Source organism: Haliaeetus leucocephalus, unplaced genomic scaffold (assembly GCF_000737465.1).
Source record: "Haliaeetus leucocephalus isolate CR32 unplaced genomic scaffold, Haliaeetus_leucocephalus-4.0 Scaffold517, whole genome shotgun sequence".
Taxonomy (NCBI): Eukaryota; Metazoa; Chordata; class Aves; order Accipitriformes; family Accipitridae; genus Haliaeetus; species Haliaeetus leucocephalus.
This window is the reverse complement of record NW_010972953.1, coordinates 4072758-4088267: the sequence shown is the minus strand read 5'-3', so window position 1 is coordinate 4088267 and position 15510 is coordinate 4072758.

Here is a 15510-nt window from a genome sequence, read left to right as displayed (position 1 = left end):
GCCCCGCCCCTCGCCCCGCCCCTCGCCCCGCCCCTCCTCCTGCCAACGGTCGCTCGGGGGAGGAGGCGGGGGCGTCGCCAGCCAATCAGCAGACCAAGTCCTGCCCGCCGTGACGCTCACCCCCAGGGCCGCTCTCCGCCCTCGCTCGCTATTGGCTGGCTGGCCTCTCCTGGCCTCGCCCGTTGGCTCTTCCAAACGCCAGGAAAGCCGGGAGACCCGCCCACTTGTTTACCACAGTTGCCCGGCTCGAGCTGGGGGAGCGTCTCGCCCCGCCCCTTTCCTCCAGACAGCCTTCCATTGGCTGCCAGCAATGCCCCATCCCCGCTGCGATTGGCGGAGGGGGATCCAGCTACTTTAAATAGGGGCTGAGGGCGCAGGGCGGGCTCATGGAGCTGTGAGGGCTCGGCAGGTGCGGGGAGGGGATGGTGTCGCCTTTCCCTCGCCTCACCCGTTGTGAGGGCTCTGGAGGGGCGGATTTACCCGCGCAGCCCCCACAGCCTGCTGCCCGAGGTCTGGTGTGTGCCAGAGGGTCAAGGCCCGCAGGAGGGACTTTGTACCTTGAGGGGGACGTGGTCCTAAGGGCCTGGCAGGCACCGCCTGGCATGAGGAGGGGAGCAGGGGCCTCAGAGAGGGGCCAGAGATGGTTTGGGAACCACCTTTCTGCACACAAAACTGTCCTTTCTGTTTTTTTGTGAGCCCACAGTCAACTGCCATTGAAGCGCATCTGAATCCCAAATGCTTAAATCCTCATCACACACTTTAACCTTAAATTTACCATACAAGCGTTAACGAAATCTGGCAGTCACCCCGTGAGGTAATGCTGTACCAGAGGTGAAGAAGGTGAACCAAAGTGTTTCTGCTCATAGTTGTTACAAAAAAACCCCAACATCTTCTGTAGAATTAGCAACAAAAGAGGAAAAAAAAAGGGTACCACCCAAAACCGCAGGCATCCGAAACAGCTGGATGTGTAGAGGAGGTCACCAGGGGTGGTTTTTGGGTGCTGTGAACATGAGATAAAGGAGCTGCAGCAGGAGGAGGCTTACAGGAAAGGGTAAACTGCAGCCACCGAAGTATTGATGTGACTAAACTTGGAAGAGCTAAAAGAGAACATTTTGTAGGCTGGAAAGGAGCTGGAGCTGCAAGGAAAGAAATCATCTGCTGTTTGCGTCTTCCTGCACTCAGTGTGCTCCTTCTTCATAAATAACTAACACCACAGGAAAGAAATACCTGATCTGATTGCTGGGTCTAGCGGCAGCACATTGCAGGGCCCCACATTTTGAATTGTTCAGCTGAGAATCAGTTACGTTGTAAATTTCCTATGAAAAGTGCTTTAAGTGGTATAAAGCAGGCAGCAGAGCAGCTCCAGGAGCAGGACTTAGGAGCTGCTGTCGACCCAGCTATGTCCAAGGCCAGTGATCATCCTGCCTTACCCTTCCTTACACCTCCACAACCGCTGCAGGTTTTCATCTAGCCAAAACTAAAAAGTAAGCCTTGTGCTTTTTAGCTGTCTGGTGGCTGCCAGGTGGACCTTGAACACAGCCACCCTCAGAGGCAAATTTGCATCTTGATTGTCTGGTTTTGAAATGTGTGCTTTGAACCATCCCCTGTGGTTTGCAGGTGGGACCCGTTCAGCCTGAGCAAGAGGAAGATGCAGGCACCATCTCTCAGCAACTGCGTACGGTTTCCTCCGGAGCAGCTGCTCAAGGAGGGCTCTGCACAGCTGCTCTCCCTTCCCTGCCCTGTAGCTGCACCATGAGGGAGAGGGGAATAGGTTTGGCTGCTCCATTTTGGCAGGTCACACAGAAGCCTCGCTGAGCACAGCAGATGCTCCACAGGCTCCTCGGAGCCCAGGGGAGCTGCTTGCAAAGGATGATTTGGTTTTGCTTCTTTGCACGCCTTTGTGGGGGCAGCTCAGGAGAAGGGGGAGAAACCTGAAAGCCAGCTGCCAGTTCCATTATTTTGAACATCGATGCAGCTGGGAGGGATTTTTTTTACTGCTGCCCTGCCTTGTGCATTTAGCAGGGTCCCCCAGAGCCAACACCAGCAAGAGACCATCACTCTGTGGGCTGCCATCATCCCTTCTTCCAACACCTAAGACCCTGTCTCAGCCTCAGACTGAATGGAAATAACCCTTCACCCTCCTCAGGTCTCCTCTTCCCTGGGGAGACCTCAAGTAGCAGGCTGCATTTTGTCTCAGCCTTATAAAAAAAAACAAACAACAAAACATAACCAAAAACCAACCAACCAAAACCACCAAACCAAAAACCTCTGCTATTGCGGTGGTGGTCCTTGATCTTCTTATAGATGGCTCCAGGACTGAAAAGGTTAGATAGCTCTGGTTTCTAAGAGGATTTGGGGGCATCAAGGAGGATAATAAAATCGACAGCTGAGAACAAACCAGAGGGATAATAAAATAGACAGTTCTGAACAAACCAAAAGGCTATGCCTAGCTTTTCATTTTATACAGCAGTGATAGAAAAGTTGAAGGCTTATCTTTTAATTAGGTTAAATTAAGAAATCTTTTTGTTTTGCTTTGTGTTTAGCATAACATTGTCTTGAAGGTAAATGCTTAGAAATTAAAGGTTTTCTAAATGAGGTTAAATTAAGATATCATTCTTCTTAAAGAAGACAAAACATTGTCTTCAAGGTAAATGTTTAATTACATTTTTAAAACAATTTGGTCTGTGTAATAATAAGACAGAGAGCCCCCTCGCTGCATATGACTGCAGTTCCAGACATAAACCAAATAAAATTAGAAATTGGTGTTGAAGGAGTTAGGAGGCAGAGTGTAATTACTGGAAAGGTGGGGGTCCTGCTGCATAATAATTCTTGGGTTTAGTAGGTGTGGTGGATTGACCCTGGCTGGACACCAGGTGCCCACCAAAGCCACTCCGTCACTCCCCTCCTCAGCTGGACAGGGGAGAGAAAATATAATGAAAACCTTGTGGGTCAAGATAAGGACAGGGGGAGATCACTCACCAATTACTGTCATGGGCAAATCAGAGTCGACTTGGGGAAAAATATTAATTTAATTTATTACCAGTCAAATCAGAGTAGGATAATGAGAAATAAACCCAAATATTAAAACCCCTTCCCCCCACCCATCCCTTCTTCCCAGCTTTAACTTTACTCCCAAATTCTCTACCTCCTCCCCCCAGTGGCACAGGGGGATGGGGAATGGGGGTTGGGGTCAGTTCATCCCACCTTGTATCTGCCGCTCCTTCCTCCTCAGGGGGAGGACTCCTCACTCTTCCCCTGCTCTGGTGTGGGGTCCCTCCCATGAGAGACAGTCATCCATGAACTTCTTCAACGTGAGTCCTTCCCACGGGCTGCAGTTCTTCGCAAACTGCTCCAGCATGGGTCCCTTCCGCGGGCTGCAGTCCTTCAGGCACAGACTGCTCCAGCGTGGGTCCCCCACAGGGTCCCAAGTCCTGCCAGCAAACCTGCTCCAGCGTGGGCTCCTCTCTTCATGGGACCACAGGTCCTGCCAGGAGCCTGCTCCAGCGTGGGCTTTGCAATCCCCCTGCTCCGGCGTGGGGTCCTCCCCGGGCTGCAGGTGGAGATCTGCTCCACTGTAGACGTCCATGGGCTGCAGGGGGACAGCCTGCCTCACCGTGGTCTTCACCACAGGCTGCAGGGGAATCCCTGCTCCGGCGCCTGGAGCATCTCCTCCCCATGCTTCACTGACCTTGGTGCCTGCAGAGTTCTTTCTCTGACATACTCTCATTCCTCTCTCTGGCTGCAGGTGCTGTTGGGCAGCAACTTTCCCCCCCTCTTAAATATGTTATCCCAGAAGCACTAGAGCCATCACTGATGGGCTTTGCCTTGGGCAGCGGCAGGTCCGTCTTGGAGCCGGCTGGCATTGGCTCTGTTGGACATAAGGGAAGCTTCTAGCAGCTTCTCACAGAAGCCACCCCTGTCGCCCCCCTGCTACCAAAACCTTGCCACGCAAAGCCAATACAGCAGGACTGGAAGAAATAATTTTGAGAAAATTACTTTTCTATGGCCATAAGAAAAATATAATTTAATATCTACCTTTCTGTGAGTAAGAAAACTACAAAGCAATAGATAATATTCAAAGCAAAAGAGTTTGGCAAGATAATTATGCTCAAGCCTCCAGCCTATCTTTTAAAGGAAGCTTGATGTTCCCCCCCCCCAACTCTCACTGTAGAAAATGCTTCCATTCTGGCTGCAAGAGTGGCCAGGATGTCTCTCTTGTGCTGGAATAGCACTCCAGTTCTTAGCCAGAAAACCCTCTCTGACTCTCAGAACCACTCAAACCTGTGATTTTTAGGCATCACAGCAATGAAAGGATAAAGCAGGCAGATGGAGGAAAGTCTCCGTATTACTGGCAGACAGTTTCAGAGTTAACATAGTTAGTTCTGCAAAAGGAAAAGAAAAAAAGAGAGAGAAAAGAAAACCAACCCAACAACTCAGCCTTGTTTCATTGAAGTGGAAAGGGATAGTACATTTAAATGCATCCTTAAAACAGGGCAGCCTCAGCATGTAAACCAGACGCCTAAACTTTGTTGATAGCTACTACAAAGTATAGATAGTGACAACAAAACCTGGTGAAATTGCCAGCTTTAAAAAAGAAGGAATCCTTTACCTCTGAAAGAACAAGCACGGCAGTTGACAGAACAAGGTGCTATCTTTCAGTGCGTAGTTAAAAGATTTCTGACACTTTACTGTGGCGTGGAGCCTAATTTGTTGCTCAGCTTTCTGAAGCCTGATCTTATGAGCTGCCGAGTGCCCTGCTGGGACCGAAGGGCTCATGCTGTGTGGGATGGCTGCTGGCTGTTCCCATCCTGGGCTCTTTACTCACGTGTGGCCCAGCGAGGAATATTTCGGGGAGGACAAAGCTTCTGACGCATCTTCCCTCTCTGTGCAGCCCCAAGGCTGCTTTCCCTCACCTGCAAGCAGCAAGGTCTAATGTCTATTTAAAGGCTTAGATGTGTGTAGGCTGTCAGGCCCACTGCAGCTACCGTCATTTTATCTGGTTGTGATCAGATAAGGGGAAATCCGTACATTTAAACTGGCTGATACATTATGCAAACAACAGCCCTAAACTTTCTCGAAGCAGGGCTCATCTACACGCAGGGAGAATGAGCAAAACAATCCCTGATGGTCTGTAATGACTCAGGACAGAAGAAATCTGTCTGATATTGATTATTTTAAGGTTTTAGAAATACAAGCAGAGGACATGAGGCTCCTGAGAAGCCTGGATAATTAGGAACTTCATTATCTGCTATGTAAAAGTGGATTGTAGTTTCACAGTGTGTGTAGTAGCTTGCTTTTAACCTAGGGAAATGTGCTGTTAAGCGCTTGTGTTACTTAAGGATCAAAGAGTGAAAAGCATGATTGCTCGTTAGACCATGTGCTGATGGATTACTGGAATTGTTTTGGTAGGAGGTATTCTAACAAAACACCTGAAAGGCTAAATTGTAGTAGTAGTGTAACCATGGCAATGTCACCTAGACAGGGTGGATATATAGCCCAGCTGACTTTAGCCAACAAAGTTCCCTCCAGCCACAGCTTGGAGTACCAACCTGCATACTGTGCGAGAAAACTAACATATAAAGTAGATGATAAAGGTGTAGAAAGACATGTTTAAGGCATGTGTCTTTGCAGCAGCCTTCCTCTTCCTCCAGACGATCCCATCAGCATCTATTGACCATCTTGTGCTGCCAAGGAGGAGGTTTGCAGGCTGTAAGTTACAAGAACAGATAAACTAGTAGTGGATTTTGCCCCGATTTTGTTTAGTTTGTGCTGTGCAGGCATACAATTTTCATGTGATAGTATTCATGTGCTAAACCTGTAAAGCAAGGGGCTACTAAGCCCCCTCGTCTCTTTACCAGTCAAGAGTGAATGGCTGATACAGAGAAGGCAGCTACCTCACCTTGCCTATGAAGCTATTAAAATGCTTGTAGCAGCTACAGCCAAATTCAAAACACAGAAAATAGCATATCCAGCCCCCAAACCTCTGAATTGAGACGCATCATCATGCACTGATCTGCAGGTTTGACTGCTTTTGTTTTAACTCCACATTCATACATACAAGATATTAATTATCTGAATTAAGACTCACATTCAGGGATGCAGAGAAGCCTTGCTGAGAATTCAAATGGCAGTTCTCTGCCAGCAGGAGAGAGAGAGACATTTGCACAATATAAACCCACCACTACCTCAGCCAGACTTAGGTTTTCTAAGAAAAAGGGGAAAAGCCATTCACATCAGAGATAACAATCCATTATATGTCTCTTAAACCAGAATTGGGTAGGAATGAGCTTTCACAAGAGGAGGAATCTTTCTTAATTATGGTAAAGGTCTATGTCTCAACAATCTTACCTCTTCTGTGCCAGGGAAAACATAAAACAAGGTGAAAAATAGTGCAAAAGCAGAAACACAGCATAAGGAGCAGAAACAGTTCTAGTTTATTACTTTCTCATAACACCAAGCAACTAATATAGCAGGCCGCACAAGCTTTTTTTCATTAAAATCGGCATCATCAGAATGACTGTGTTCCATTTTCCCCTACTTAAGTAAGATAAGGGCCACAAGAATGCAATGAATTTGCTGTTGTGAATGTGGAGCAACATCCTATTTTAGATGGTTTCAGAAATAAGATCCCAAGTGGAAAACATCTAAGAATAATTTTCAGAAACAGAGTTGACTTGTCAGAAAATACAGTTCAGGCTAACCAGAAATGCAGACAAATCATTGATGAACTTGGTGAGTAGTTTTGTCTAAGAAAAGTGAAACAAAAACAGTTTTTGACAAACAGAAGGATTAAGAAAGCCCAACAATCTTAAATCAAACTTAAATATTTGGTTTGGGTCAAAAAAGTATCTGGAGTCAATCCAAAAAGCAGTTTTCATAAGATGTGGTGGTCCTGATGGAATCCTGGGGAATGAATTACCCTCCATCTATAGCAGGTTTTTTATCTCAACTGTTTGGAGCAGGAAGACCTCCCTTCCTTTTCAGGTAAAATCTGGCTATTCTAAGTTTCCTAAGAAGTCTGCAGTCATCTCAACTATTTGGAAAGGAATGAGGATGATGCCTTCGGAAACTGCCAGGCTTCTTAGTAGTCACTAAAGACTGGTTTAGTCGTTAAAGGAAAATAATCTCCCAAAGCGTGAATTTCCATTTATTTGACAACCATCTGGGTAGTCCATTGTCAGTCCCGAATCCAGAGACATCCTCATATGTCTGCAGCAGCCTCTGCTTTCCCCCAGATGTGATAATCTCTGCTCTCCTTGAAGGGTTGGGCTAGGTTTTCTCTGAGAATGTTGAAAAAAATGCATATTTCACAGAAATCTTCTTTCATCCTATAAATACATCCTGCTGCTGCTGCTTTTTAAGAGTGGATTTCAAGGCAAGCCAGGAAATAATGACCAACATCTTCAAATGCTGGGAAGATTAATCATCATGTGGGAGCATGGGAGGAAAAGCCTTTCTGTTCATCCTATTCATTGTCCACAGACTAGAAGAAAGAAAAAAAAATTCTTTTAGTTCTGCTCTGTGTTTTGGCCAAAGATGAAACACAGTCATACATTTTCATTACCTGCCTCAGAGCTCTTACGGTTTATGTCAGCCCCACGAGCAACGGTCTGCTTTGGACCTGCTGCCTGAACTGTCACTTCTGTTAATAATTATGCCACGGGGTTAGTGATTTCAGCACGGCTTTGGCAGTTTTCAACTTTGGTGCTGAATCTGAAGAGGATCATGCCCAAAGGATGGTTTTAGATGAGGATTAGTATGTGAATTCTTCTGGGCTAATAGATAAGGGCTCCAATAATTTAGGACAGTGATCTCCAACTTGTGGTTAGCAGACCCTTGGGGTTAATACATTGCTCTGTAGCAATCTATAAAAAAATACTGAAAAAACCTCCAATTTCATCTAAACCATGTGGAAATCTACACAGAGGGCATTTGTTTTAGGAGACCACAAGTCAAAGATGAAAACCCACCAGTTTATGGAGGTTGCAAAGAAAGTTATCAAAATAGCTGTTACAGGACAAGCAGTCTTGTTTTTTTTCAGCAAGAGATAACAGTATAAGAAAACCTGGGACAGATTATTAACTAGAGTTATTAGACTTAATGGCAAGTGATAACTCCATGAGGCATGGAGGTCCCCTGGCCATTTGTCTACAGATAGGATAAGTTACTGTCCAACATTGCTGTCTCTAGATTGGATTCTCTCTGAGACTCTTTAGGAAATCCTCGATAAACTCATTGGATCAAACCTTCAACCCCTCTCAATTATTTTCTTGTGCTACTGAAGCAATGTAGAGAGACCCTGAATCTGCTGCAGAGACACTCCCCTGCACATAGTAAATGAGAAGGCTGCACCATTACAGGACAAGTACCTTCCTAACACAAACAGATCCATCTTACAGAGGAAAAAATATTTTCCTACTTCCCTTGGTGCCAAGCTCATTTCCCTTAAACTTTAATGCTTTTGAATTAGGCCATTATGAGCCAGGCCAAAAGAAATAAAGACACCTTAGAGCATTTGAATGGGATAATGTAAATATTTCCATTACAGGGAAGAAGAAGCACTTCCAAAGAGTTAAAAGTCATTTAAACTGTGTGCTGCAATGAAAATTCCAGCTTATAGCACTATATATTGGCCATCCTCAGGTGACCACTAAGGCTTTGTTAAAATCATTTGTCAACTGTACAGTAACTTACACCGGAGGGTAAAGTAGGTCAGGAGATGCCCTTTGGGCAATTATATTGAGATTAATACACAGGTTCCAGAGTATTTTATTGGCACTACTCAGATGTTACCAGCCTCTTTCTGTAGTGATCCGAAGCTGCCAGGTTATTGATTTGGATAAATGCCTCGTGTGTTTTGCATGGATCCTGGTCCCTGGCAGGTGAATTCCCTCCCCAGAGACTTTCAAGGTAAGCAGAATTTAAACCTCTTTCAAAGAGGTCAATAGTGCGTAGGAAAAAAGGAAAGAAAAGATAAGGTTAATGGGGCAGATGTTCCAGCAGCTAAATATATTTCTATTCCCTGTAGAGAGGAGTAAAAGTTGTTGAAGCGCTTTGCTATGCATTGCTTTGCCAAATTATAGAATTACCCTTTTCCCTATCCAGACATTAACCAATACAGGAAAATAGACACTGTGGAGTTCACGTTTCCAGAGTGGGAGTTCCTGTGTCAGATCATTAGTATCCAGACAAGAAATACGAGTTAAGATTTTAAATGATCATGGGAAGTCATAAGCTAAAGCCATAAAAAAAGAAGAATCTGCACTTTGCAGACATGCTGGTGTCACAGTCCTATTTTGCAGGTTATTTTTTTTCCCCTGAAAGGCAGGATTGTCACTGTTTTTTAAAAAATAAACTTTTCCCAGAGTGCCAATATCTCCCTGTAAGGCCAAATCCACCTCAGCTGGTTGCCTTCTTTCTGCTGTACCCTGCACCATGCTTCCTGGTAAACACTGAAATATGGAGAGGGCTCAGGGTAGCCCAGAATAACTTTTAAGTCACCTTCAGGGTGAAGCTCATCTGTCCCAACCTGAGAAACGGGTCACTCCTAACAACACTCAGATGAATCACTGTCTACACTATATTTATGCGGGAGCCTGGGGAGGTCTACGCTAAACTGTTGATATCTTGCCAGTAGAATTCTGGTGAATAGAGAAGTCCCATCTAACTCGTGGCGTATGCAAGCAAAACACATCCTCTGACACAGACACAGCTTGTAGATGCCTCATCATCCCAGCACTGGAGAGGCAATTGCACTCCACTGACAGAGGAGCTCCCTTTCCAGTGATCAGCCGCTTCCCAACTATGGGGCTTTACTGGTGCAAGTGTGCCAGCAAAGCCAGTGCCGTAGGAAGGACCCTGCTGTGTACTGGTGGGAGAGAGCGGGGTTTAATCTCCAGGTTGCTACTGACTTCAGAAATGTTCTCTGCAGTTGCCTTTCAATTTTTCCTGGGTCAGTACAAAATAAAACAATTTTACGGTGCTGAAGCCCTATGAGACAGGAAAATGCTTTTCCTTACCTGATGTCTCCCAGTGGTACCGCCATCCTATCATTCTCCATCTGTTATCCAAGAGATCCCATGGAATGACAAATCTCCTACTTGGACCCATAGATCCAATTACATTTCAGGAGATGCTTCTCTTTCCTTTTCCTACCTTAAGCTTGCACATAGGGCAATGCCTAATCCATGCAAAAGAACAAGAAAAATCTTCCTTGGATCCTCGTCCAGGCTCAACAGATACCTCTTCAAGGACCCTAAAAAAATCTTGTATAGGTTGGTGCTTTCTCCCTCTCCCAATACATATGTCTGCGTGAGCAAGTGTGCTCACTGCAGCCAGCAGTAGTGCCCAAAAGAAGGGGAAGAAAGCATTTGTATTTCTGTGCCTCAAGCTGTTGTATATTAGCACACATTTTTAAATACAGGTCTCCTATGGGCTGCACCAGCCATGCACACTGCATACAGATTAAAAAGGCTCTGACCAGGTGGCCAGGCTGTAAAATAGAAAATGAGAACTGGAGAACAGAAAAAATGTGTGCTTATAAAAATACCTGCCAGGTATCAGAAGTGTGAGGGAGGAGGGAAATCAAGTAGTTATGGGCGAAGGGAGAGGTAAGGAAATTAATGTTTCAGGGCAGTGTCTTCCTGTCCCGGCTTCAGAATGGAAACAAACCCCAAAGATTTCTTGATCAAGATGTGAAACGCATGACCCGTGGGGACACAGTGTCCTCCAGCCTGGCTGATGGGTTTCTGATGGGGAGCTGCAATACCAACAGTCTTCTTGCTGCTGATAGTCTCCCAGGTTTTGTGGCTCTTTGAAGCCAGAGACACTCAGGACGGGCTGAGCTTCCTTGGAGCACAAGCCCTCAGACTGTAAATGCTGTACGGGGTATGGAGTTAATCACCATAGCCAGTGCTGAGGCTACGTACTTTCAAGTACCTTTGTAGGAGTTAGTGAGCACTGTAGGGAGGTTGTAATTGCTCATTTTCTAGCTGGTTGGTAGGGGAAAAGCAATGTCACCTAGGCTGATCTTGGAAGGTTGTTGCTTTGTGTCTGCTTCGATTTGTCAGGTGGTTTTTCCAGCCATCGCTCTGACACAAGCCACCGAGTCCGTGATGGCCCTCAAGGGCAGCCCGTGGGCTGTGCGGCGCGGAGGAGGGCAGATGTACACGTGCAGCCCGTGCACTGGGACTCCTCGCTGGCGGGATGGACGGAGCAGCAGCGTCCCGTAGCATCTCAAATCAGGGCCAGAAAGAAGCCTGCAGAAACCAGGGAAGCCTGCGTGTACTTGCCAAAGGCAAATTCAGCTCAGCCTTTAATGCTTTGTTAATGGCCAGCTTCCAAAGCTTTTCCCCCAACTTGCTCAGGGCTCTTTCCATTTCAGCCTAGAAAATCCTCCCAGCGTTGGCATCAGAAGCTCTGAGAGATAAAAGAGGAGGAACTTCAGCCCTCAAATAGCCATTGCTGAGAGACGACCTGGAGACAAGAGATGGGTGATCAAATGGTTGATTGCAGAATGCTGCTTTACATGGAAGGGGCTCTCCTCTTGAGCTAGATGTCCACCTTCTTGCTCTTTGAGAGGACTTTCACACCTGGTGGATCAAACTTTTGAGGAGAGGGAATACGGTATTGATATGGTATTGTATCAGGGCTGGAAAGGCCTTTCAGATATAGGAAATTCTTGTCTGGGTTTTTGTGGGGTTTTTTGGGTTTTTTTTTTTACAAGTTTGAAGACTGTGTGTGGTTTTAAAGAGATCTGGTAACTCAGATGGAAGTTTGGAGTTCAGCACAGATGTTACTAAGCGACATCTTTGAACCATGTGTTTCTGTATAAAATCAGACTAGATGCCGATAATGGTTTCCCCTGGCTTTACTATCTGTTGCCCTTATTCTCAACACACAGCCAGAAGCCACCTTTCCAGATATTGCATTATGTTATCACTTCAGCACCTTCCTGAAACAGCCTTAGTAGGTCCCAAATCAGATAAAGCCCGAGCTCATCAGGGTAGCCAGCATTTAAAAGAGGCTTTATCACTCCCTCGTTCAAACTTTGCAGCCACAGCAGGAGGGACGAGGCAGGTTAGGATTGGGCTCACCTTACTCTGGACTGAACATTTCCCAGATTCTGGCCACAAATCTCATCTCCCAGCTCCATCACTCCTGACTCAGCGTGTGGTTCATACCGAGGGTTTGAGAGCGAGTTAATCGCTCAGAAGAGACCGATTCAACAACATTTAACTAAAGCTGGCAGGAGCAGCATAAGGGGGGGAGTGTTGACAATACAAGGGCAGGACCACACCTGCACTCCCTCCAAGCAAAATGAGGAAATCAGCTTGTAGCCATCGGACCTGATCTGCTGATCGTGGACCAGGGAGGGGAAGACAAGTGGGGTCATGTTGTCAGCAAGAATGCAGAGGTGGCATGGGGACATACAAAGGATCTCCAGCGTTGGAAGAGTATGTTCCCTGCTCTCAAGAGAAGTCACATCACAGACTCTCCTTCGTTACCACAAAGAGACCAGCCACTCCACAGGCATCCCATAAATCACAGCTTGTTGCAAAACGCACGGGTGGGTGCCCTCGAAAGCTCTGCAGTCCTCTGGGCCAGCCCGGAGCCGATATCACACGGCCATGGCAGTCACAGGCAGCAGCATCCAGAGCTCCCCATGGGCTTTCGGTTAGCCAGATGAAACCCAAATGTCTCATCTCCTCAATTTTGCTCTGAGGAAGCAATACTTTTAAACTTGTTTGCAGCTGTCTCTCTCATCTGCTGCTGCCGTGTCAGGTAGGAAATAAAGAGATGTAATTTTATGCTCAGCAGTATTGCACCTCCTTATGCAATCTGGTTAACGAGCCAAGGGAACACTCATAACTGAAAAGATCTGCTCCAGCCTGTGCTGGCTCTGTCTTACCCTGGCCTCGAGAGACCGCGCTCTCATTTTGAGGACATAAAAAGCAGAACTGGAAAGGCACATAGCATCAAGGGCAGGGGGAAGCACCTACGAAATACAATCAGTGCGCTAGCCAAGTTCCTCCTGTCATAGTAGTTGTAAAATGACTCGTATGCTCGTACCTGTCTGAAGTCCTTAAATAACTTCACCAGAAGCTTTTCCCATTCTCCCATCACATTCGACAGACTTGAGTCAGGTCAGCTCAATATATAAATGGGAGACCACAAAGGAGCAAGTAACCCAGATACTGGCAGTCTTCCCCCGGAATTTAGTCTCGACTCGTACAACACCAGCCATCCACTGGATCACGATGTTTTAACAACCAAGGTCCACCCTCTTGTCACCCTTAAAAGCAAAGGTCTTGCCCTCCCAGCACCAACTGTTCTCAGACACATGCAATCACAGTTTGCTGATTAGCTCTGACCACTGCCCATCCCCGAACCACAGATGCATCCAAGCCTCAAATGTAAATGTTGTGGATCAAATCTGGCCCAGGTTAAGAAGCAAATCCCAAGTGGAGCAGCACAGACCCATCTCCCTGCCCACAGACATACCACTGGATGACAAATACTCCCAAATACCTGGGGCTGTGGCTTCTGGGATTTATTTAATTACTCAAAGAAGCAAGAAGGTGGATTCAGGGAAGCGGTGAGTCAAAGAGCTCCACCTACGATTAGGAAAACCTTCTTGCTAGACCTGATGCCATACAGCTGGGAGGAAGGTGAGACTGGGGAATGACAACTTTAATTTGCTGCCTGGTATCAAAGGTCAGTGCCTAGTATTTCTGTATGATCTTGTGTGCTCAACAGAAAGTAAATATTTCTGACTCCAGCTGGACCCATGGCTTTAATAAAGCTGTGCAAGAGTGAACTGGATTGTCTTCTGGCTCATGCATCAACCACAAAATTATAGGTTCCTATTATAGACTCTTTATTAAAAGGTGATTTCACGGGAGCCATAAAGAGGGTGATTTTCAAATGTGAGCCGGATCTGCAGGTCCGACAGATTTTTTGCATCATTCTCAGTCGTCTTTAACCACCCACCTTCTCTCACTTTTGGCTTTTTTTTAACTCGCATACGAAACCAAGTTGATCTGAAAGTCACTGACAGACAACACACCTGGTTCCTGTCACAGCGTTTGCCTGGCATCACCCCTGATGACAAATGTATTCAAAACTTGCATGCTCCCTCCTTGGAGCCCCCTCTTTTTCCATGGATGTAGAGTTTCCCCGACCCTTCCTTACAAAAAAATCAAGCCAGCCAAAGAACTCTGACACGTTTTCTTAGTTTTTAATGGTTTTGCTTTGGGCTGGCCTCGGTGAACCCCAACCACTTGTCTGCACATCAGCTCTTAGTCTACAAAGGTTAAGTGATAAGTAATATTTTATGTTTTTAAAGACTGCCTCGTTCCACTGTAATTTGCATGTTCTGCTCTGCAAATAGATCCTCCTTGAATTGCAGCCACCTCTGGGGGAAAATGCAGGAAACGATGACCCAGGAACGTACCACACGGCAGTGGGAAACAAAGGACATAAAAAGCAAATCTCTGCTATTACTGATCATGATAAGATCTCAGATACATACAGGTTTCATTTAAGATCTTGTTACTACGTACAAGTACATTTATTAAGCCTTTGTTCTCAACCTGAGCTTTCCAAGAGAGCCTGTAAACATGGTTTACTACCATAATTTCAGTTATAAAATAATAATACATGAGCTTAGGGGAAGGCTATCAGCTGCTGCTTTTTTATAAATGAAATCTTTCTGGCTGAGCAGTTTCAACCTACTATTGATCCAGATGATGCATATGATTCCTATAATTGAGATTAGAGGAAAAAAAAATATTTCTATTTCTTCCAGCATGTTTGTTTCTTACATTTGACAGCTCTCTGTGTGTGTATTGGTAAGGCTTTTTTCATTACTAAGGTGAAGGAATTTTTTCAAGAGTGGAAAGCTATAACTTCTTCAGACCAAAATCACCGAGGAAGCTCAGATGTGGGGATGGTGGCTGAAAAATATCTGGGTATTTTTCCCACTGATAGTCTTTTAAATGTTCAGCAACTGCTGAAGTTGTTTTCTGGGGGTGACAACTAGGAGTTTTGAAAGAATAAAATACAAATAAGGCTGACTCCAGCTTGTAATCTAACAAGCAGGTTCCCAATGCTGCAGTCTCAGCGGTCTTCGCCTTCCCCTTCCCCTGACTCAAGACAGAATTTCCATCAGCTGAACTCGATGGAAATTCTCCAGTTTCACACGGGATAACCAGAAGACACCGACAGATGAGACAAATTCATATGAAGTAAGGATTGTAAGAGCAAGCTTGAAACCCTCCCTCTCTGAGTAATGAAGCATGCTGGCAGTTATTAGGTTTAGATCTTTCTGTAGGCAGCATATTGATGGAGAAAGTGCTGTGTATACAGTTGTTTATTTGCAAAAAAGGTTAAAGAAAAAAAAATTCTATTAAAATCCTGCACCTCTGGGACTGTCTTTGAAAGGCATGTGATGTGACTCTAGGAGAGAAGTGATCAGCCTGTAATAATTTAGATGTTCCTGTTGCTATG